Source organism: Uranotaenia lowii, chromosome 2 (assembly GCF_029784155.1).
Source record: "Uranotaenia lowii strain MFRU-FL chromosome 2, ASM2978415v1, whole genome shotgun sequence".
In the NCBI taxonomy this organism is placed as follows: domain Eukaryota; kingdom Metazoa; phylum Arthropoda; class Insecta; order Diptera; family Culicidae; genus Uranotaenia; species Uranotaenia lowii.
In genome coordinates this window covers 28723423-28746494 of record NC_073692.1, presented here as the reverse complement: position 1 = coordinate 28746494, position 23072 = coordinate 28723423, and the positions used below count along the sequence as shown (strand labels likewise).

At 36.4% G+C, this 23072-nt stretch overlaps 1 protein-coding gene across 1 annotated transcript in view; it reads left to right on the top strand.

Annotated features, from left to right (window-relative positions):
- The first annotated feature begins 13334 nt into the window (after nt 1–13334).
- The window catches only part of LOC129744741 (uncharacterized), a 118471-nt gene continuing 108733 nt past the window's right edge, over nt 13335–23072 (top strand). The window contains exon 1 of the mRNA XM_055737427.1: nt 13335–15210. The gene's annotated coding sequence lies outside the window, so the exon portion shown is untranslated. The remainder of the gene's footprint in view (nt 15211–23072) is intronic.

The following is a 23072-nucleotide window of genomic DNA, read 5'->3' as shown; positions in this document are numbered from 1 at the left end:
GCCTATGGCAAAATCAAATTTTCACAGAGCAAGTTAACTGGTGTTGGGCAAGGAATATTGAAAGAAGGTAGTGCCGAGAGCCATATTGGATTTTTTTCGTGACGTCACTGTTGCCAAGCTGTCGAAGGTTTATACTGGTAGAACCCAAAATTTCAAAGTTAAACACATTAAAGAACTAAATTAAAATCCAATTTGATTCGGATTATGTTGTAAGGTTACTAGTTGATTGTGCTATGAGGTTTTTTTGTGTTTAATAGACTGCAGTGTGTATAATTCTTGAATTTGTTATTGAATGCACAGTCATGCTCTATGTGAAACGAGCAAAAATAATAATTTTCCCATTTCAAAAGGTCTGATAGGTAGTTTATGGCAGTGCACCTCATCGTCATGATTTGAATCTAACATGGTGTACCATATGAATTTCTAATTTAGAACAATTAAACCCAATAAAACCATTGCAACTTTAGTTTACTAAATTCAAATAAAAGATTGTGGTTGGATTCGAAAAAATACTATTTTCGGTTATTTTATTTTATCAACGATTCAAACCTAACTGATTTCAACATTTATAAGCAAAATTTTGAACTAATTATCAAGTTTTGTCAATTTGAGTTAGGATACCTCAGCAACTTCAATCGTCTGAATTAAAGCAAAACAACTACTACATTCAACTTTTTTAGTATCAGTCTTGAAGAACAATAATATTTCTAGAATTGTGTCCCTTCAAAGTTGAAAAAATCTTCAAATTTTTGTAATTGCTAATAAAAAAGGAAAAATTTCCATATAAATTCACAGATTATTGGCAACAGTGACGTCACAGGCGGTACTAATACTAAAGCAAGGCTGCCTCGGCACTACCTCCTTTAAATATTCCTTGGGTGTTGGGAAAAAGTGGTAGAAATTTTGACACTTACGACACATTTTGAAAATTTTGCCATGCAAAAACATTTTCAGTTCTGTGGCCTTCTCAAGGAATATTTAAAGAAGGTAGTGTCGAGGCAGCCCTGCTTTAGTATTAAGGCTATGATCATTTAGTATCCGGGCAGTTTCAAACTTCTGTATTTTAAAAACTATTGATTTGATCGAAAAACTTTCTATGGAGGAAATGAAGGTGTTGTTATAATATTTAATGTAAAAATATTAGAAAAATAATTTATCGTTGATGACAAGAAATACTCTTACTTCATGATAAAATATAATTTTTATCTTTGCACACTTTTTTCAGCCATGTATTGATCTATTATTTTTACCACAGAAGCTAAACCTTTTCAAAATCATGATATTTTACACTAATTCATCTGTAAAAATCAATTGGAATCTGGTTGGAACCTTTTCATTAGTAGGCATCTCGAAGAATATGACCTCTTAAATTCGGGTTTAACCTTCCAAAGCCGTTCGCAAAATTTCCGTACAAATCTATTTTAGATAAATTTGACCTGTAGTTTACGGACGTTCTCCTGGCCGCAAATATTGACCGATTTCGATGAATTTAAATTCATTGTATAGATAATTTATTCTAATTTCTCAATATTGAAAAAATAAGTCGAAATATTTTACGAGATCACCAGTAGCTGATTCCGAATGAAAAATGTCCCGAAAAAGAGCTCTTTTTAGAATGCTTATAACTTGTGACAGATTCCAAATATTGCGCTGATTTTATAATATTTGGAATTGTCAAGAATAAATCTATCCATGGATGTAAAAATTTTTGGTGGTCCAAAGGAAGTTTTGGCCGCTATCCCGGAACTTCCGGTAGAAAAAAATCTCACTTCAAAAAAGTCACCCAATTTTGGCTTTGCATTGCTGTATCTCGCTTTCCAATGGACCGATTCTCTAAGTTCAAATTTTAGTTTTTTTCGTTAACTTCATTATTATTTTCGTAGAACATAGTTGGTTCCTCAAAAATCTCAGTTGTTCAGTATATTGTAATGAAACTCACATCTTTTTTGTCATTTTTCAAACTCCCCCTCATGTCGGTGGATTTACGGTATTTTGATTGCGTGATTTCTCTAAAATTTGAACTCAAATTGTTCACTTTTTATATACCTAAAGATTCATTAGAATCTCCTCTTTCGATGGACATACATTTTATGTAGTGTTTTGAAAATTTGTAGCAATGTTTTTCGAATTTACTGAAAGCTGCCAGATTTCAACCAGTTTGGCCCACATTTTCAGCAGGTTGGTGTACAAATCTCGCACCCCTCACGTAGCCGCGAGAGAAACAAATCCTTTAGTTCTCTTTTTGTCGCTCACCAAATCTACCACCCAACCCAGCAGCAGGAGGAACTGCCGTCTCGCCGCGTGGCTTGTTGATTAAATGTGCTGATGCTGATAACGAAATGAATGTTTTATTGTTGTAGGAATTGCTTGAATCTTTTTTGATATTTTATTTTAAAAATATTTTAATGGATGGGCAACATTTCAAAAGTTCACGTCCATGATTCAGATTCAGATTGCAGATTGCAGATTTCAGATTTCAGATTTCAGATTTTAGATTTCAGGTTTCAGGTTTCAGATTTCAGATTTTAGATCCAGATTTCAGATGCAGATTCAGAATTCAGATTTCAGATCAGATTTCAGATTCAGATTTCAGATTCAGATTTCAGATTCAGATATCAGATTCAGATTTCAGATTCAGATTTCAGATTCAGATTTCAGATTCAGATTTCAGATTCAGATTTCAGATTCAGATTTCAGATTCAGATTTCAGATTCAGATTTCAGATTCAGATTTCAGATTCAGATTTCAGATTCAGATTTCAGATTCAGATCCAGATTTCAGAATTAATATTCAGATCTCAAATTCTTGAAATGAAGAGTTAATCACCGTAAATTTATTTTGGGAAATAATTTTATCGGCTATATCGGTGAAATTTTATATTCTTTGAGAGAGAATTCTATCTGTATCAACCACTGCAAGATAGTAGGCCCGTGAGGAACAAAACGATGAAATGTGATAAAAAGTTTTACAAATTAAAATTGCCTTTCCGCTCAATTTCAACATCTTTCATCTTATTCTAATCTTCTATCCGCCTATAATCTTTCAATTTTTAAATAATCTTTCTCAAAAAATATAAAATTTCACCGATATAGCCGAAAAAATTATTTCCCAAGATTTCAGATTCAGAATTCTGATTCAGATTTCAGATTCAGATTTCAGATTTAGACTCAGATTCTGATTTCAGATTTCAGATTCAGATTCAATTTCAGATTTCAGATTCAGATTTTAGATTCAGATTTCAGATTCCGACTTCTGATTAAATTTTCTGAATAAAATTTTAGAATATTTGTTACTTAAATCATAGATTTTGTTTCTCTTGCAGTAGACACTGCTTAAAATAAAAGAAATGAACCATGATAACATCTAATATATAAAGATGAGTTGGGCTATATATGTTTGTATATATATATGCACCTTATACAAATCCACACCGCTTAACCGATCTGCTTGAAATTTGGTACAGTGATGTAAACGGACATGAGAAAGGTCGAGGTAATAGTTTTGGGCCCCTCCCGCTTAAGAAAAGGGACCCTCCCATACAACTTATGTTTTTATTCCCACGAATCAAAAGTCATGGCACCAATTTGTCAACCGATTTTCGTTTCCTTTGGCGGGATTGTTTTCATCATCTCCATGGGCCAGGCATTAGAAACGACCATTCAAAGTTCACGTGTACTGGAAAGCGAATCAAAGTTTGCTGAGCATAAAAAATTTTAAAGGAGAAATTTTGGCGGGTGTTTTTCCTTCTACTGTTCAAAGCACGTGGTACCTGTGCGAGGCATTTGATTGCAATAATGAGCCTTTGTTTAGGATTGAAAAAAAACCACTCGCCTGTTAGAAAAATATTGAGAAGAACAGTGGTTGAGAATCTTCTAGAATATGCAGTGTGTAAAGTATGTATACATTAATTCATGTTCATTATGAATTGACTTCTTCAGTTGAATAACTATTTGGACTGAAAACTAATGCTACAGCTTATAGGAATCATCCATTTTCATATTTTCGGAACTCCTCATAGGTAAACAATTAATAAAACTAAGGGTTGTAAGTTCAAGACTGCGATCTAAACACTTTGATTGCCGTGTAGGAATTTAATTTACAATAGGAATTAGACAATTAAACGTTCATTTTATCCAAAAAATTAAAACAAATCCAACGCACGAGACTTTAAGTAATTGAATCTGAAGTTTTTAGTTTTGTACAACTCAATTTCATTTGTAAATTTTTAAATTTTAAGTTATTATTGATCATCGATGTGTTCCATTCTACCTTCCAATTATAAGAGAACTTAAATAGCACATTGAAAACATGCAGGAGAAGTCTTTTATAAGGTTTCAGCGGAAATCTATTTAGAAATATCTAAGTACAAAATAAAACTTAAATGGGAATTCCATTCTACGGGGAGATCTTGAAAAGAGGTCGTTATAATTTGTTTACAAGCTTAATACATGGGATTTTCACTAGATAACCCATGGAAAAGATAAAAAAAATGATATCATTCGATAAAAAAAATGGTAATTCAATTCAAGCTTCCAGAAAAATGGTGGGTGTAAAATAAGGTTGCAAGAATTGCCGTATCGGGACCAGACAAACCCCCCCAATTTTATCGAAAAACCTGGCCAAATCCAGCATTTGATTTCAAAATGTTCAAACCGATATCCTGGCAATATCCGGGCAAACTTGGTCAAAACCGCGGAATTATTCAGTGAAAATAACGAAAAAAATATACTTGCAATATTTTTTTTTTCAACAAACTACATCAGCAGATTTTAAATTGTATATCAAGCTTCCAAACACGAGTCATGATTATTTCTAAAACTTGCCATTATTGCCATTATGCCATAATTAAATCTCAGTTTATGTTACGTTTTAAAAATAATGTGATTAAATCTGGGCAAAATCCGGGCTTTTTGCAACAAAATCCGGGAAACTGGGCCGGACCAGACTTACCTCAAATTTTGAGTCAAATGTTCTAGCAAATCCGGATATATCCGGGCAACCTGAGAACCTTACATTGAAATGTTTTTCATTATAGAATGGATAAGCATTCAAAGGAAATTAGTTCAAATTTCTATTAGCAAACCTAAAAACTGTTAGTTATTCAAAAATATGAAAACGATAAATTTCGCTTATTATCCCAATTAAAACTTTAAGAAAACTAACAAAACTTACAAAGCTCACATGGCCAAACATGGTCCAATTTGTTATGATGATGAACAAAAAGCTATCAAAATTTAAAAAAGTCAAACGACTCATTTTGATTTATATTTTATGTGAACCCGAGCAAGGCCGGGTAAAATCAGCTAGTTCTAAACAAATGTAGGTCACTGAAGAATTCTAATGATAAAATATCTGAAAAGATAAAAGAAGTTTATTTAAATTTGGAGAAATAATCTTTCTCTATTTTAAAATCAAAACATTTACTACGCCAAGAGGTATCAGCATGAGCACAATCAATCAACAAACCACGCGACTTGCGAGTTGGGCAAATTTGCCCTAGCCATCAAAACCCAAAGAAAAAAAAACACGGGGCGAGACGGCAGTTCCTCCTGCTGCTGGGTTGGGTGGTAGATTTGGTGAGCGACAAAAAGAGAACTAAAGGATTTGTTTCTCCCGCGGCTACGTGAGGGGTGCGAGATTTGTACACCAACCTGCTGAAAATGTGGGCCAAACTGGTTGAAATCTGGCAGCTTTCAGTAAATTCGAAAAACATTGCTACAAATTTTCAAAACACTACATAAAATGTATGTCCATCGAAAGAGGAGATTCGAATGAATCTTTAGGTATATAAAAAGTGACCAATTTGAGTTCAAATTTTAGAGAAATCACGCAATCAAAATACCGTAAATCCACCGACATGAGGGGGAGTTTGAAAAATGACAAAAAAGATGTGAGTTTCATTACAATATACTGAACAACTGAGATTTTTGAGGAACCAACTATGTTCTACGAAAATAATAATGAAGTTAACGAAAAAAACTAAAATTTGAACTTAGAGAATCGGTCCATTGGAAAGCGAGATACAGCAATGCAAAGCCAAAATTGGGTGACTTTTTTGAAGTGAGATTTTTTTCTACCGGAAGTTCCGGGATAGCGGCCAAAACTTCCTTTGGACCACCAAAAATTTTTACATCCATGGATAGATTTATTCTTGACAATTCCAAATATTATAAAATCAGCGCAATATTTGGAATCTGTCACAAGTTATAAGCATTCTAAAAAGAGCTCTTTTTCGGGACATTTTTCATTCGGAATCAGCTACTGGTGATCTCGTAAAATATTTCGACTTATTTTTTCAATATTGAGAAACTAGAATAAATTATCTATACAATGAATTTAAATTCATCGAAATCGGTCAATATTTGCGGCCAAGGGAACTTACGCAAACTCTCGGGTCATATAGACCCGAACAGCCTAATTACGGATTTTTTTGAGAGAGCACTTCCGGTGGCCACAGGAAGTTGCCTGGTACTACAGATTGTGTATTTCGTGATTCCCCAGGGAGGTTTTTAAAATCAAATTTTTGCGATTTTTTCTCGAAGAGTTATGATGATTTGAATGTACGCTTCGGGTCATATTGACCCGAACGACTTTGGAAGGTTAACATAAATTTCTTGGTCCATCAGAACACATCTGTCACATTGCGTAAAACCAGGTTGCACAGATTGCGATCCATGGAACTGCTAATTTTTAGTTAATTCCCGGGTGTCCACTTGACAGGCAACACTTTTTGCCTGTCGGAAACGGATTTACTGCATAGTTAAGAGGTCTGCATTCAGTTGTCCCCAATAACCATAAATTAGTTCCTATAGTAGAGATCAAGGGTTCCACTCCGATGCTTGGTTTGAATTTCGTAAGCATCCTAGAATGGCTCCTTATTATAAGGAGTATAGTATAATACTTCTCAACCATCTGGACCAAAAAAAAATTCAGAAAAAAATAAACAGTTCATGAGTTTTCAAGTCAAAAATAATGAATTTCCGAGGCGCAAAATGCGTAAAAGGAGCAAATTTGTGCAAAACTATTTTTACTATGGCTTTTTGCACCGTAAATACCTCAAACACACGTTAACGTAAAAATGTGAAAAAAATAGGCAAGATAGTCCTTTTCATAACCAACACAACGCTGCTAAAGTTCTGCATATCCGAGCTCAAGTAACCTAGCTATCACCGAAATGAAGTGCCCGGATACTAAATGATCATAGCCTTAGTACACACTGCGACGTCACAATCACGAAAAATCTGTTAATTTACTAGGAAATTTGCCTTTTCCGTTGATAATTTGAAAAATTTGCTGGAAATGTTCCACTTTTAATACCTGTTATTCTAGAAGGATTCTTGCTCTTCAAGATTGATACGAAAAAAGATGGATTTTCGAGTAATTTTTGTATGAAATAGCCCATCGAAGTTTGAAAAAATGGTGAATTTTCCCTACTCAAATTTGCAAAACTTTAAAATTAGTTCAAAGTCTTCCATGAAAATGATCAAGTCAGTGCAGTTTAAGATCCTTATTACAAAAAAGTTATCAAAAAACAAACTTGTATATAAAACCACAATTATTTATTCGCATTTTAGTAAATCGAGTTAACAATAATCAATTGTTGTTAATTGTTCTACATAAGAATTGAATATGGTAAACCGATTGGATAAAAATCATGACAATCAGTTGAACACTCAATAACTACCAGCTAGACCTTTTGAAAGTAGATTTTATCTTCGTTTTTGAACGTTTTAGCTTCAAGATGACATTGCGTTCATTATTAAAATGAGAAAATAAAACATAATGCAATCTTCAAAGGACCAGAAAATTTCATATCATAGTGAAATAGAGGTCTTACAACACAATCAAAATGAAATTGGAATTCATTTTCGTTCTAAAACATGTTTTTCTTTGAAATTTCTGCCATTCGCATATAAATTTTCGATACATTCGTTTTTGTGACGTCACAAAAAAAAATCCAATATGGCTCTCGACACTACCTTAATTAAATATTCCTTGGGCCTTCTAGCTTTTTTGCAACACGTGTTGTATTTATGCATGCTGTGATGCAAAAATAGCAATATTTCTATCACATACGGCTGAAATAGAAACAGTGTTGCAAAAAAAATACAACGGCCCAAGATCTTGAAAACATTTTTGCATGGTGAAATTTTCAAAATGTCAAAATTTTTACCACTTTTTCCCAACACCAGTGAACTTGCTCTAAGTTATAAGTATAAGTTGGGTAGGTAAGATTAAATTCAATTAGGCCGGAACAAATTTCAAATCCTTCTTTTGTCAATCGGAGTTGGAACATCACGAGGGGGCGGACAATGAAAAATAATGTGAAAAACAAATAAATTGGAATAACTTTCACGAAAGCTTGTATGCAACAAAGTTGGTGACAAAAGAAGAAATTGATATTTGTTACAGCCTTATGGAACATCTAATTAGTAACATTTGCTTTCCAGGAAAAGTTCTAATGAAAAAACAGAGGACTTCAACTGATACCTGATTTTTGGCTACCCTGCAAATGTTATCTGACTGTCGCAAACTCGGAAGTAGCACCGTATTTTAGTTTCACTCCCAAATGTGAGGCTACAGAGGACTGTCCGGTGGTCGGAAATGCTATCCGTAAACGAAAACTAGTCTCTATAGATGGGTCTTTAGGTATATGGTTCCCTTAAACGTAGATCTCTTCGAGTAACCACCTCTAAATCGATTACCCAAAGAGCTCGCAGATTGTGTTAACCGATACCGGAAGTGGAAGTTATGATGAAAAAGTGAAATAATAAAAGACTTGAAATACCAGATTTTGGATATTTTTTTACGTTTTTGAACAACTTTGGCTCTACCGTTTGGTCCTTTGAATACGACGATAGAATTGGAAGTGGATTTATTGCCACTTTTTCGTAACATTGGCTTAACATTCTCAACCATTGCGTTACAAATACGTTGATTTTATTTGTTTGTTTGAAATACTAATTTTATTGTCAGTATAACATCGGGTAACGCAAAGGCGGGCGGTGGATGCTGATTGATATCGCGGCCAAAATTTCATGAAGCGAACTTTGTCACATTTTAAAGTTTTCAGGGGACATTAGTAAACAAATAATTCAAGAACTTACAAAACAAGGTGACTAAGACCAGGCCCACCAATGCAATGGTTGATAAACCTCGAATCGAGTACATTCAGCAACAAATCTATTAACCCAGTATCGCACCAACAGTCGCTAACTTGATTCGAGAAATAGCATTCGAGCAGTAGGTTGTTACAGGATTCGTATATGTAGCAACTAGTGAACCTTCATATAAGAGAAGTGACATCTGATCCCTCTTAAAATAAAATATGTGGCAACATCGCCGAAATCTTGGACAAAAAAATCCTTAGCACTGTTTTCTGGCTCAATGTTCAAGCTCTATAGTGAACGCTCCTTCAATCCAACAAAACAACATTGAACTCGATGACCGAAGGATCGCGATAAACGGTATGAATGACTTGAATTTCGTTAATAATCAGTTTTTTAACTAGGAACACGATTCACCAAAGCATTGAAAAAAATTGCACCTAATCATAAATTCATATGACAAACTTTAAATTATCTGTTTTGAACTATAACAACAATCACAATAGCTTCCTTGGTTGAGTTTTCAATAAGAAAGGTAAAAGCTGTGTGACAAAATGCTCGGATCGATTGGAATCGATTTTGACAGTTCTTTTGTATCGATTGGAATTTTGTGTTTGAGACGTCACTTCTTTTACATGTAGGTTCACTAGTAGCAACCCGGTAGCAACGCAGCCGGCCGTCGATATCAGAAAATAAACAAACAAAAGTAGTCAACCTGGATGGCTACAATGAGTGCGAAAATCAGTGAGTAGATAAAAACGCAACCTGTCAAAACATCTAAAATACCGACCGAAATAGCAACGCCCGGTGGGTGTGGTATAAAAGATTTTATACAATTATTTGAGGGTCGAAAAATTTGCAAGCGAATCTAGTTATTCGAGAAAATTACAATACTAGTATTTGAAACATTTGTTCAGATACTGTAGCTGAATTCAGATGAATAAATCGATTACCTTTTGCAATCATCGTTCGATTCAGGAAAGGACACTTTTCTTTACGGAAAAAGTCAGCTTTAATTCAGCAAAATTTTCAGATTTCAAAAAACTTGAGTCAGCCAAAAAAAATTTTTTTTGGCAAGCAAATGCTTGCCCAAGTAAAGTACAAACTATCTTAGCCATCAATTTTTAGCAGCAAACATTTCTTCCTTGCACCAGGAACGAACTATCAACGACTGTCAAAAAAGTATGGAGACGCATGGTGATTGAATTAGCAAGCGTTACTAACGTTACGTGTTGGGCGTGATTTTTCTCAAGCACCACATTAAAAGCTTCGCAGCAGAAAACTTTTACTATCTCATTTTCATTTGTTTTCAAACTCCCAACGGAGTTTCTCCGAGAGAGGTGGTTATCACACAAGCTTTGAGAGAAAAAATGAGGGAGTAATTTTCCAGTTGAGAGAGAAAAGCAAAAAAAACATGATTGAGCTTTTGCCACATGGATAAACGACGATAAGCAAAGAAACCGAACAAAAACAGAGAGCCGTCGCGTTAGTATGTAGGTATTCAATTTTCCTTTTTGGCAATGATGTAAATAAAATCTACTTGCTGCTCATCGAAAGGGGGAGCACCGTTTTCCAATACTTCTTCAATTCGAAGCGCACCACCCAAGAGAGAGAGAGAATGAATTATAGATGAACTCATTTCGAAAACAAATATCAAATTGAAGTCTACCCCGGCGGGTTGGTAGATTGATAAGATGCTTGACAACCCCGTGTACCAAAATGATTTAACGACCATATGTTTGCGATTTTTCGCAGCCGTTCCGGTAGAAAAGCAATTTTTCATCAGAGACCATACATTGATTGAGTTGAGAAGGAGCACTTCTGGCTTAAATCAAGCGGAGTCGAAAGAGTTTTTTCCAATAATCGTCATGATTTATATGATTGGATTTTGACCCGGAAGTGGAATGGACGCATGTTTTTTGACAAATCCTCTCTCTTTTGTTTGTTATACCATTTCAATTTGCAAATCTACATAGATAGTAGTAAATCCTTGTGCATATCGAATCTTGTGAGGTAATGGATTTCATTATTTTTCAAAGCTTATAAAGTCCACTGATTTCAATCACACCATTTCTACCATACATACACAAACTTTACCCTTTTTTTTTACCGAACAAACTGTAAATAGTTTACCGAATTGGCATTTGAAATACGGAGTTTCATTTTTGGATGCAATATGTGTTGCAAGAATTCACAGCTTTTATACCGACCGTTCAGCATTTTGACGTAGAATAACGTCTTATTAATAACTTTTTTTTCGATTATAGTCGTTTTACCATCTTTTTGGCATTCGCGACTTTATCAACGTTGCAGTTGGCGTATCGTTATTGAAAAACTTATCCGGTACAACTGTGTTCGATGTTTACTCTTGGGCTCGAACTCGCGGACATCGGCTCAGGAGACAACAGACTTGCCAACTGAGCTATATCACTAGCCCGTCTTATTAATTACGTTTTCATTAACGGACATCACATCTAAAGGATTAAATATGACATCATCACCAAGCCAAAAGCAAAAAGAGAAAATGAAAGAAAACACAAAAGCCTCTAGATGGATTTTGAATTTCCCCACCTACTAATGGTATAAAAGAAAGGACTCGTCGGTCGACTCGGTTTCATTCTCCGTTTGCCGTCGATCTGAATAGACGTTGCTGCGCTTCGATCTGAGTTTGGTTCAGTGGCAAGCGTGAAGCAACATGGACCAGTTGCAGAAAGTTTATGTCACATGATCTGGTTATGTTGCATGGTCGGATTATGACACATAGTCGGATTATGTTGCATGTTCGGAATATGTCTCAAGGTCCGATAATGTCACATGGTCGGATTATGTTGCATGATCAGAATATATCACATGGTCTGATTATGTAACATGGTCGGATTATGTTGCATGGCCAGATTATGTTTCATAGTCTGATTATGTTGCATTGTCAAATTATGTCACATGGCCTGATTATGCTGCATGGTTTGATTATGTTGCATGATCGGATTATGTCACATGGTCCAATGTTGTTTCCTGTTCGGAATGTGTCACATGGTTGGATAATGTGGCTTGGTCAAATTATGTCACATGGTCGAAATATGTTGCATGGTCAGATTATGTCAGTGTTTCATGATCTGATAATGTGCATGTTCGGAATATGTTGCATGGTCAGATTATGTCACATGGTAGGATCATGTCACATGTTCGGATTATGTTACATGGTCAGATTATGTTGCGTGGTCGGATTATGTCACATGTTCCAATTTTGTTTCCTGTTTGGATTGTGTCACATGGTCGGATGGTGTTGCATGGTCAGATTATGTCACATGGTATGATTATTTCACATGTTTGAATTATGTTGAATGGTCAGATTATGTCACATGATCCCAATGTGTTGCATGGTCAGATTATGTCACACGGTCGGATTATGTTGCATTATCAGATTGTCAAATGATCGGTTCAGATAACGTGGTCTGATTATGTCACACAGTCGGATTATGTTGCATAGTCCGATTATGTCACATTGTCGAATTATGTTGCATGATCGGATTATGTTGCATGGTCTGATTATGTCGCATGATCATACTATGCCCCATTATCGGATTATGTTGCATGTTCCGATTATGTCACATGAAACGATTGTTTTGCATGGTTCGATTATGTCACATAACATAACACATGGTCGGATTATGTCACATGGTCTGGTTATGTCATATGACCGGATAACGTTGTTCACGCCGTTACCGAGACTTGATTTTTTTTTTGACAATTTAACATCAAGCTGTCATTCTGTTCAAGTTTACCAAGGCCTATCTAGATTTGCTCTACAACATGTCGCAATCAAGACACCTTAATTGATGAAACGGAATTTGAATCCAAGTAGACAATAACTAGAGTTTAAAACAAAAACCTACCATCTATCAATTTGTATGTGTATGTGAAGCGGAGAAACTGCCTGTCGGGTGTTGATAAGAAAGCTTTCAAACCGGAGAACAATTCAAGCATGACTCAACCCTATACATGCGCCATTGTCGGTACCTAGCTGGACTTTAAGAAGAGAGCAAACGATCCAGAAAGAGAACGGGTAAACAGAGAGGGCGTGAGAGAGAGTAGCAGTGGGTGGAAAATGAGCATGCTACGACGTGTTTTCAACCCGCTAGCTCCTTCGTTTTGTCCAGCTCAGCTCAGCTCCACCAGGCAGACACGACGAACGAACGGAACGTTCGGTTAAGTTTCCGCTATGGCGTTCTAGAGTGCGGACGTGATTTTGCCGTCGCTCCACATCGCGGGCGTTCGCTAAATCCTGTGGCGACCGTCGACTACTACTCAGTGCCTACTTAGTGTGTTGTCGACGTCATCAACTTTTTGCCTGATTTGCCTAATCAAGGCGTGCTGTGTTGTGTTGAGCTTAGTGTTGAATTGTGTTCTGCTAGGAGTTATCCGAGAGCGATTATTTGGGTTCGATTGTTCCGGTCATTAGTTGCGTGTCGGAGCACTGTGCTGTGGCGAAACTCGGCGGGCGTAGTGTGATAGTTGTTTTTTCGGAGGGTTTCGCGTGTGTGTAGTTCAATTCGCGGGAATAGCGGGAGGAACAACCATCATCCATCCCCAGAGAGTGTGCTGTTTTATGACCTGTGTTTGTTATCTCAGTACAACTTCGGTGTAACGCTTTCGCGACGTGTTAACAATAAAAGTGTATTTTGGTCGTTTTTGTTTGAAGTCGTGCTGTTATTTCTTTTTTTTCGCTGTCCACGATCCCATCAAAGTGGTGAAATGGTGTCTGTGTGTATATAAGCTGAGGCGCGCTTGTTTTGCGCGATCGTTTCGTAACAAAGCCGAAGCCTACTTTTCCAACCGTCGAAAGCCGACAAAAAGTGTAATTGATAAAACACGAAACATTGGCTCCAGGGTTGTTGGTTTTTTTTTTAATATTTTTGGCTCGACTTGGTGGAGCTGAAAGAGTGGGTCGGAAGTTTTGGTGTTAACCGAAAAGTGACCAACGTGGAATCTATACGATACGACGATACAGGAAAGAGAGAGTGTTCTCTTTTCCGATTCTGCTCGACATCGGTTGTTTAGCACTTGTCGTCGGGCTCGCCTCCCTTCTAACATTGTGGCAAACGGCACCACCCTCTCAACTTTCTACCACCCACAAGCTCACTCTGGGTTCGAGGAGGAGGCATTCCCGCGCTCGTGGAGAGAGTGAACCATATTGTCCATCCAGACTTGGATTCTATGTACAACACCCCTCGCTCGGCAGGAATCTCGTGCTAGCAACAAGACGTCATCAAACGTCATGCCAGCCTTGTTCGCGTAGCATCAATTCACGGGCCGCACGTTGAGTCGTGTTCTACAAGTGGTTTTTTCACGCGTTTTAATCGCATCTAAGTTACCGAAGAACGTTAATTGATTCTCGAAAAATCTGGTGCGGAATAGTGTGTTTACCCGCGGGCTTCGATTGGGTTCATTAGACATCCAAGTGACCACAGATTTCAACGGTTTTCAACCCACCATATGGTAGCTTTGAAGCAGAACCATTTTATCAATCAGTGTTATTAACAATCGGAAATGGAAACTAACCGCAGCTGCAGTGAGGCCACATGATTTCATCGCCGTGGTATACAGAGAAGAAGAAAAAACAAACAATAATTATTTTCAAATATTGAATGTTCAGTTCCAAAATCACTCGAATCACATACAGTTTAATCGTGTTGGAGTGTTATGTGAAAATTTTCGGTAGCCCCTTCAAAACACGCGGCCCTAGTGAGGTTTCTTAAAAAAACACAGCTAATGTTGCTAGTGCCCCGATAAGTGCGAAGAAAAAATCGAGTGGAGAAACAAGCAACAAATATCGGTACGGTACAAAATCGAAAGAGCTTTTACTTTTTACCCCACAACACCCTCCCGGTACCGTCGCTTGCAGTGGGAGTGAGGCGTTCGTGTTTGTTGTTGTTTTGCGCCACTTCTAATTTTGGTGCAGCGTAGTGGTGGGTTGTGTGTGCACTCAATAATCGGTCAATAACAACAACCTAGCAGCGGCGTTGCGGTACAGAGTGTCATTTCTTGGAAACGAAACAACAGCAACAACTTCAGACAGACAGACAGCGTCGGCAAAACAGAATCGGTAAGTACCCTCCTCCTAACAACTTGATCGCAGTAGTCTCATCATTTGTGTTCTGGGGAAGTTGCAAAGGCATTAGTTAGAAAAGGCGGGCCCGCGAAATTTCCGGCAGCCTACTACGTGGCAACTCGGCGGGCGTTGCGTTGTTGTTGTCGTCTTCGGTGGGTGTGGCGATATTGTTTTATAATGTGCGTTCGAAACTAGCAATACTAACAACTTGCAAGCGATTTTCGCTATCAAGGACAATGTCAGCTGTTACAATTTGGGTACTTTGTAGAAGTCAGATAAGATAAAGCGACCGGAAAGGTAAATAGAGCGCCATTAGCGTAAGTTGTAAGGGGAATTTTCTACAATCGACTTTTAAACATTGGTAGTCCTCGTGTATACCCAAATTTCGACTTATTCAATGTGGTGCATGGTTAGAATATCGCAATTTTTCAGAAGTCACTCACTCTAATCTTATAACTTATTCTATTTCTTGTTTGGCATAAATTTCTTTGTTTTATTTTTTATGAACTACAACTACATATGCTACTATGTATAAATTTCGACATACAGCAACTTTACAGATGTTTCCACTTTCCACGACTCAACACCTATATAGAAAGCTAGGAAACAAACAGATAATTCCAAAAATACACAAGCATAGTTCAGTGCAGTCAAACTTGTTATTAATCTTTCTCATTAAAGTTGGTTGACATCCGCTTGCTTCATCTATCTTGCCTAACCGCAACGATTTTCAAGCATCTTGCGTTTTCCAGCATCTTATCGGTTTCAATCGCAATTCGCACCCTAAAAAGTATAACTAATAATAAAACCCTTAGCAGGGAAATTTTTCATTTTTTACATACTAAAGAAGACAGACCAATTTTCTAAGCAGAGAAATAGTGATCTGATAAGGTTATTCAGAGTGCGTACTTATTTTGTCTAAGCAAAAACTGACTTCAACTACAACTATGCTTAAGTGTAAAATTTTTTTGTAATTTTTTCTTAAATCGTTTGTGTATCAAAAATACTACATCTGAATATTTCTAGTTGATATTCCTTTGGTAATAAAAGATACAGGGATTTGAAAGTTTTGATAACTAGTGCGTACTGTATTTTGTCCAGTACTTGTATACAATAACAAATGCATTAAAAAATGCACTTTTTTGCCTCCATTTTTCTGATGACTCACGGGTTACTATGATTGATGTTGGAAAAATCGCCAAATTTCGTCCATTTAAAGAAAAAAGTTTTTGGATAAACATAACTATCAAAGATAAAAAATTGGTCGAACAAAATTGCGTGTGAATCGATTATTTGTTTTCGCCTCTTCTTTTTGAAGTTCAATATGTATAAAAAAAACGAAAAAAATATTAAGTTGAGATTCCACCATTGAGGTCTTGTGGTGAGCCAGACGCAAGTTCATTGAGCGCATCCAACTTTCCACTTTCTCAATCGCTACTGTGGCGAGTAGCTGGACCTCTTCGGTTGATGGGCCCGACTCCAGTAGAACCACGTCGTCGGCGAATCCTACAAGTCTCACTACCGTAGAGAGACGCAATCTCAGCAGTTCATCGTAAACGATGTTCCACAATACCGGGCCAAGTATCGATCCTCGTGGAACCCCAGCCGAGACACTCACACGTTTTCAGTCCCTCACTGGTCATATACTGTAGTTGGCGATTACGGAAGTAACTCTCTACCATCCTATAGATATACGCCGGAATCCTCATACGAATGAGCGACGACGCAATTGCTGCCCAACTGATGCTGTTGAAGGCGTTCTTCTCGTCAAGAGTGACTGCGCAGAACCGGTCTCCTCTCCTCTTTTTCAGTCTGGCTTCGTCTGACCCTTCGATGACACGTCGAATGGCATCCAACGTGGCCTTTCCGAAAACCAAACTGTTTATCGGATAGACCGTTCGCACCTTCGGTGTAGAGTTTTACCTCTAAACCACCTTCTTTAGCACCTTTCCAGCAGTATCCAGGAGATATATCGGACGATAAGCTGATGGGTCACCTGATGGCTTACCCGGTTTTGGCAGGAGCACCAATCGCTGCCGCTTCCACACGTCTGGCAAGACCTTCGCATCCACATACTGTTGCAGTGATGACCGGAACATTTCTGGATGTTCCATGAGCGTGGCCTTCACTGCTACGTTAGGGATGGCTTCAGGGCCCTTGTTCAACTAGAAGGACTTGGCAATGTCCCGTAGTTCCTTCAGCGAAATCTGCTCCTCTTCACGCGTGTCCCAGTCATATGGGACCCTATAATTGATCTTCTGCATTCAACAATAAGTATAGTACATTCAACTGTAAATGTATAGTTGATTTAACTAAAGATATGATAGATTCTAGTTATTTTTATGATTGGTTTCACGAGGCTAACTATATATGAAAATTTTAGATTCGCCTCGTATATTTAACGCTACTGCATTATTTTTTCTGAACTACAATTTTCTTCAATCCACAATTTATAAGCTTATTAAATTACATTTTCACTTTCTCACATTTTTAGTTGTTTTGGTATTCGCTTTCATCAAGCAAAACGAATATGGTCTGCAAAACGTGTGATTTGAATGGCTCAACAAATAGTCAGAACATCTTATTAATGTTAATCCTCATCTAACTATAGTTAAGTTTAAAAAACTAACTTTCAAATAACTCTAAAAATAAAACCTTTATAACTCTGCTCTGAAAAGAGATAGAGTTTTGTTGTATTCAACAAAGTTTCATATTTTTACGTATTCTACAACTTTGTAGTATAAAAAAAGCTCTATCTATTGAAATAAAAAAGTTAGAATTTTCATTTTTTTTTATAGTGGACTTTGACTAACTATTGATACTTTCAAGTTTTGAAGCATGTTAAAAGAAGCAAATGTTCGGAATACACTTAAGAGAAAAGATAAAAGACAGAGGCGTTACGAAAAAAGTTCCACTTTTAGCCCTTTTGGACCACAGTGCACCGGTGCTATCGAAGCTTTTGCTTACCTTTACTTGTCTGATGTTGCTTTCCTTGTCCAACAAACTGTTTTTCCCATTCTGCTGCTTCCATGCCGGGAGCTGCACAGATTATAGCAGCAGGATTAGGCAGAACAACAAAAAGCAGCATCCCTAAAGGGCAGAAAAAAAGATAATAAATTCCTCTGCAGAAAGATTCCTAAAGATGAAAAGATCAAGTTGAATACGTAGAACCAATCATACCATTGAAGTTCAATCTATCATATATGCAATTAAATCAATCATACTATTATAGTTGAATCTATTATAATTATTATTGATTGCAGGAGGTCAATCAGCAGTTTGTAGTTGAATCTATCACATTTATAGTTGAATCAATTGTACCATTATAGTTGAATCTATTACATTAATAATTGATTGCAGAAGGTCAATCAAGAGTTTGTAGTTTAATCTATTACATATATAGTGAAATGCCTGAATTCAATGATACAATTGTAGTTGAATCTATAATTATAGCTGAAATAATTGGAACAACGGTCGTCTTTTTTCTCCGTGTACACGGATAAAAAACGCTACAGGTTGTTATCAAAATTCGTATGGTTGGCTCTTCCATATTACTGATTTTTGGTTGAACCCATAATATTGCTGAATCTACATCGATGACTACGAATAAACTAGCGTTTCAGTAAAGTTGTTTTGGCTATCGAGGATTTCTCATCTGCTCATCGCTAATATAAAATAACATATGGCGGTTTTGACTATTCTATTCAGGCCGACTTGAAGATTCCAAAATTTAGTTTTAGAATTTCACAAAAACAGAAGATGGTGGAAGTTAGTTTTTGGAGGACACACATCAGAAAGCGAAAATGTAAGATTAATTTGTTGTGTTAGTTGATTTGTTCTACTAACAGTTGTTTTGATATATGTTGCAGCGCGCATACTTTGATCTCGGTAGGCCGAAGCGAAGGAAAAAAAAACAAAATCCCCCAAAATGTCTCCAATTTAATTTCACCACGTAAGTAATTTGATATTTTTTGAATATTTATATATTCTCTCGGTTAAAAAAAATCCAATTTAGATTTTGACGATTTTTTCAAATTTTGTTTAAGGGCCAGGGTGACGTTTTCAGCGCAAGTCTTGAAAAATATCCTTCTGGAAACGGCGGAGCAGCAGCATCAATTGCATTAAAAAATATGCCACTAGTATGATACATATAATTAAATAAAAAAACGTACAGTACCGTTCATAATTGTATAGAAATTGGAAGCAAGCGCACTGTTACTTCGACTTTGAACTTCCATAACTTTTTACTCTGATGATATTTTTTGATCAAATTTTTTGCGTTAGATAGATCAACTATCACACTATTATAACACAAAATTTGAGCTTTCTGGAGTTTGTGTGGCCTGAGAAACAGTAATTCTACGAAAATCGGACTTTTTGGACTTTTCACATTCAAACTGCAATATCTCTGAAACTACGCAACATTTTTTATTGAAAGTTTGCACAGTGATTGTTGAGATATGAAGCTAGCATGTCTGAATTTTTCGAAAGGTTCTATCGATGAGATCAAAAGTTACGCGAGGTGCAATATTTCAGGCATGAACCTTGCAATGCGATTTCTATAGAATTTTGGACGATTCGTGAGAACAATATCGTTTCCTCCACCATTCAGACAAAAAATGTCTGGAAAAAGCAATGAAGAAAAGAAAAAATGGAATAAATGATCCATTTATGTTTTGAAATCAGAATCTCGCGATATTGTTGTGATTTTTCGGTTGAAATAGATTTACTGGTTGTTAAACAGAGAATGTGATTTTCCTATGAAAATAAACGCCCAAAATTCTATAGAAATCGCATTTCAAGATTCATGCCTGAAATATTGCACCTCGCGTAACTTTTGATCTCATCGATAGAATCTTTCGAAAAATTCAGACATGCTAGCTTCATATCTCAACAATCACTGTGCAAATTTTCAGTAAAAATTTTTGCGTAGTTTCAGAGATATTGCAGTTTGAATGAGACAAGTCCAAAAAGTCCGATTTTCGTAGAATTACTGTTTCTCAGGCCACACAAACTCCAGAAAGCTCAAATTTTGTGTTATAGTAGTGTGATAGTTGATCTATCTAACGCAAAAAATTTGATCAAAAAATATCATCAGAGTAAAAAGTTATGGAAGTTCAAAATCGAAGTGACAGTGAGCTTGTTTCCAATTTCTATACAATTATGAACGGTACTGTATGTCTTTATTGAAAATAAAAAGGAAAAACAATGCATTTAACTGCTCAAATTAATTTTTATTAATATTTGAATCTACAATTTCATGGGGAGCATTATTACGGTTAAAATAGCCACACGAATAATTGACTAAAAATTCCTGTTGGATTCTCGAAGCTGATGCGATCGCTAAATCAGCCATTTATCCATTTGTGGCAACGTATGATCAGATTGTTTGTTTGATTGTATTTTCGGGTCAGAACCAAACAATCATATTTATGGTCCTGTAGACGCGTAATATAACTGATAAATTTATATATTTTTCTCCGTGTACACATTTCTAACGTGACATCTAATGACATTTTTTCATCAAAATTTAATATTCTTAAATTTGATTATTTTTGGATCAATTATCTGACGACGTTTCTCAAATATTCAAAACTTAAGATACAAAAATGTTATGGAAATTTGTATTTTTGAACTTCTTTTATTCAAACTGCAATATCTCGCGTACGACCGAAAACTTTGCTCTGCCAAAAGGTCACTGAGAAATCCTTGAAAACTAAAACAAAAACTTTTTCAGTTTTCAGAGAATTTGGAAGGAATGGGAATCAATAACTACTCGAGAAAAAATGATCAATTCCTGGACCAAAAAACCTCGAGATCTATAGAATTTTTACGATGCATGGGAAAACAATGCAATAAATTTCGGTTGGAGGTCAAAATGAAGAAAATTTGGATGAATGGATCGTAAAAAAAATAAAATTAGATTTCGCGTGCCTTTGGTTTGGATTTCATTTCAATACAAGTTTGGAAAAAAAATGGGTTTTAGAAAATATGATTTTTGTATCGAAAACTCATTCAAAATTCTATGAATTCAAAATTCTGAGTCCTCCCATAGAAGTTTCAAAACTTTATTTTTTATAAATTCTGAGTGAATTTTCAGCAAAAGGTGTTTTGTTGTGTTACTTATTACAGTTTGAATGAAGAGAGTCAAAAAATCGATATTTTTTGGTTACTGTACGCCAACTCCCAGAAATTTGTACTAGAAATCTTCTGAATCAAAGCAATCAAAAGATCCCCTTTAATTCAACCACGGTAAAATAAAAGTTCAGAAACCAGTATTTCAATACCAACTTACTATCTTTTTCAGTGAGCGTTTTCGAACGAAATCAATCGATTATGAATCGAAAACACTCACAGAAGAAGATAGTAAGTTGCTATCGAAATACCAGAAGATATCTGAACTTTTCTTTTACCGTGATTGAATTAAAGGGAATCTTTCTATTGCTTTGATTCAGTAGAATTTTTCAACCGTAGAAGGCTCTCAACGCATATTGAAGCTAAAAATCTTGAATTTTGCTGATTTTTGGCACTTTTGACAACAACAAAATGTCAAAATAACGAAATTCTAATTTCCGAAAAAAAAATATTTGTTTTCAAAACTGTTATCGCTCGTAAAAAAAACTCGAATAGTTCATCTGAACCAGTCTAATGCGCAATTTGCGCATCAACATGGCGTTGCTTTGTTTTTATATCCTTCGCCAGGGTTCCCACATGCTTAAGAATACAAATGTTGACAAAACTCATTTGTGATTCTGCCTTTTCTCAAATCTCTTACCATTTCAGCCTCATTCATTCATTCAATCTATAGCAAAATTAAAAACGTTTTTTGGTGCGGTTTTTGTGTAAATTTGTGTAAAGTATGCCCTGAAAAATGTCTGGATGAACGTTAAAAAATCTTATTTTACAGACAAATCCTGACTCATGGCTGCCCAGTCCATTGGAGAGTGTGTTGGTAAATAATTCAGTTGCAAGGTGAATTCGATTTGTAAGGTCAAATATTGTAGCTTCCTTTCAATCTTCCTAGTTTTATGGCAAGACCATTTTATTACAACTTTGATCTCATCCGAGCTTTGCAGTTATCCTGCGCGGTTGATCCGGGCGAACCTAAAAATTCAAATTCACTCATGTAAAAGTTACTTTAAAATTTTGCAACAAAACCATGGATGAGTTTTGACCCTAAACGGAGCTTATTAGACCCCAGGGTTCCGTCCAGCCTTCGCCATCTTCTGAATAGTGGGTTCGTGGTTCATCCTTCGCCTCCATACTCCGAATCTTAGGACAACATCTTTTAAATCATTTAGCAAAAATTTTTTGTAAAAATAACTAGTTCATTGCGGTTTTATGACAATTTTAGTTGGGTACTAAAGCGTTGAGCAAATTTGCGTGGCTAAATGGCACATGCCACCAGATTTGATTCCAGTTGTCCGAATGTTTCGCAACAACCTAACAATGTTTACGCCACCAGCGCACCATTTCACCGCGTTGCTCCACCAATAATAATTACGAAACGATGAGGTATCGGATGGCAATATTTTCGATTTCTTCCACGCCCCGTCTTTAGATTGGACTTGGCACTTGGATCTATTGCTCTTGCGGCTCCACTTATCTGGTGAGTTAATCCGATCACCGCGCGGATGGATCAGCAACAGCGATTCGATTCGATCCGATCGGTGGCAATTGCCAATTGGTGCCGGTTATTCATTCAGCCAAACGGCCTGGCGTCACCTGATCCCCATCTTCGGTCTTCGAGTATAGATTAGCCCACGGGGAGGCCACAAAGCCAAAGTCACCGGCCAAACTATTTCCGCTCGGTTGATTAGGAGAAATGAGATGAGGTTGATCACGATGATGATGGC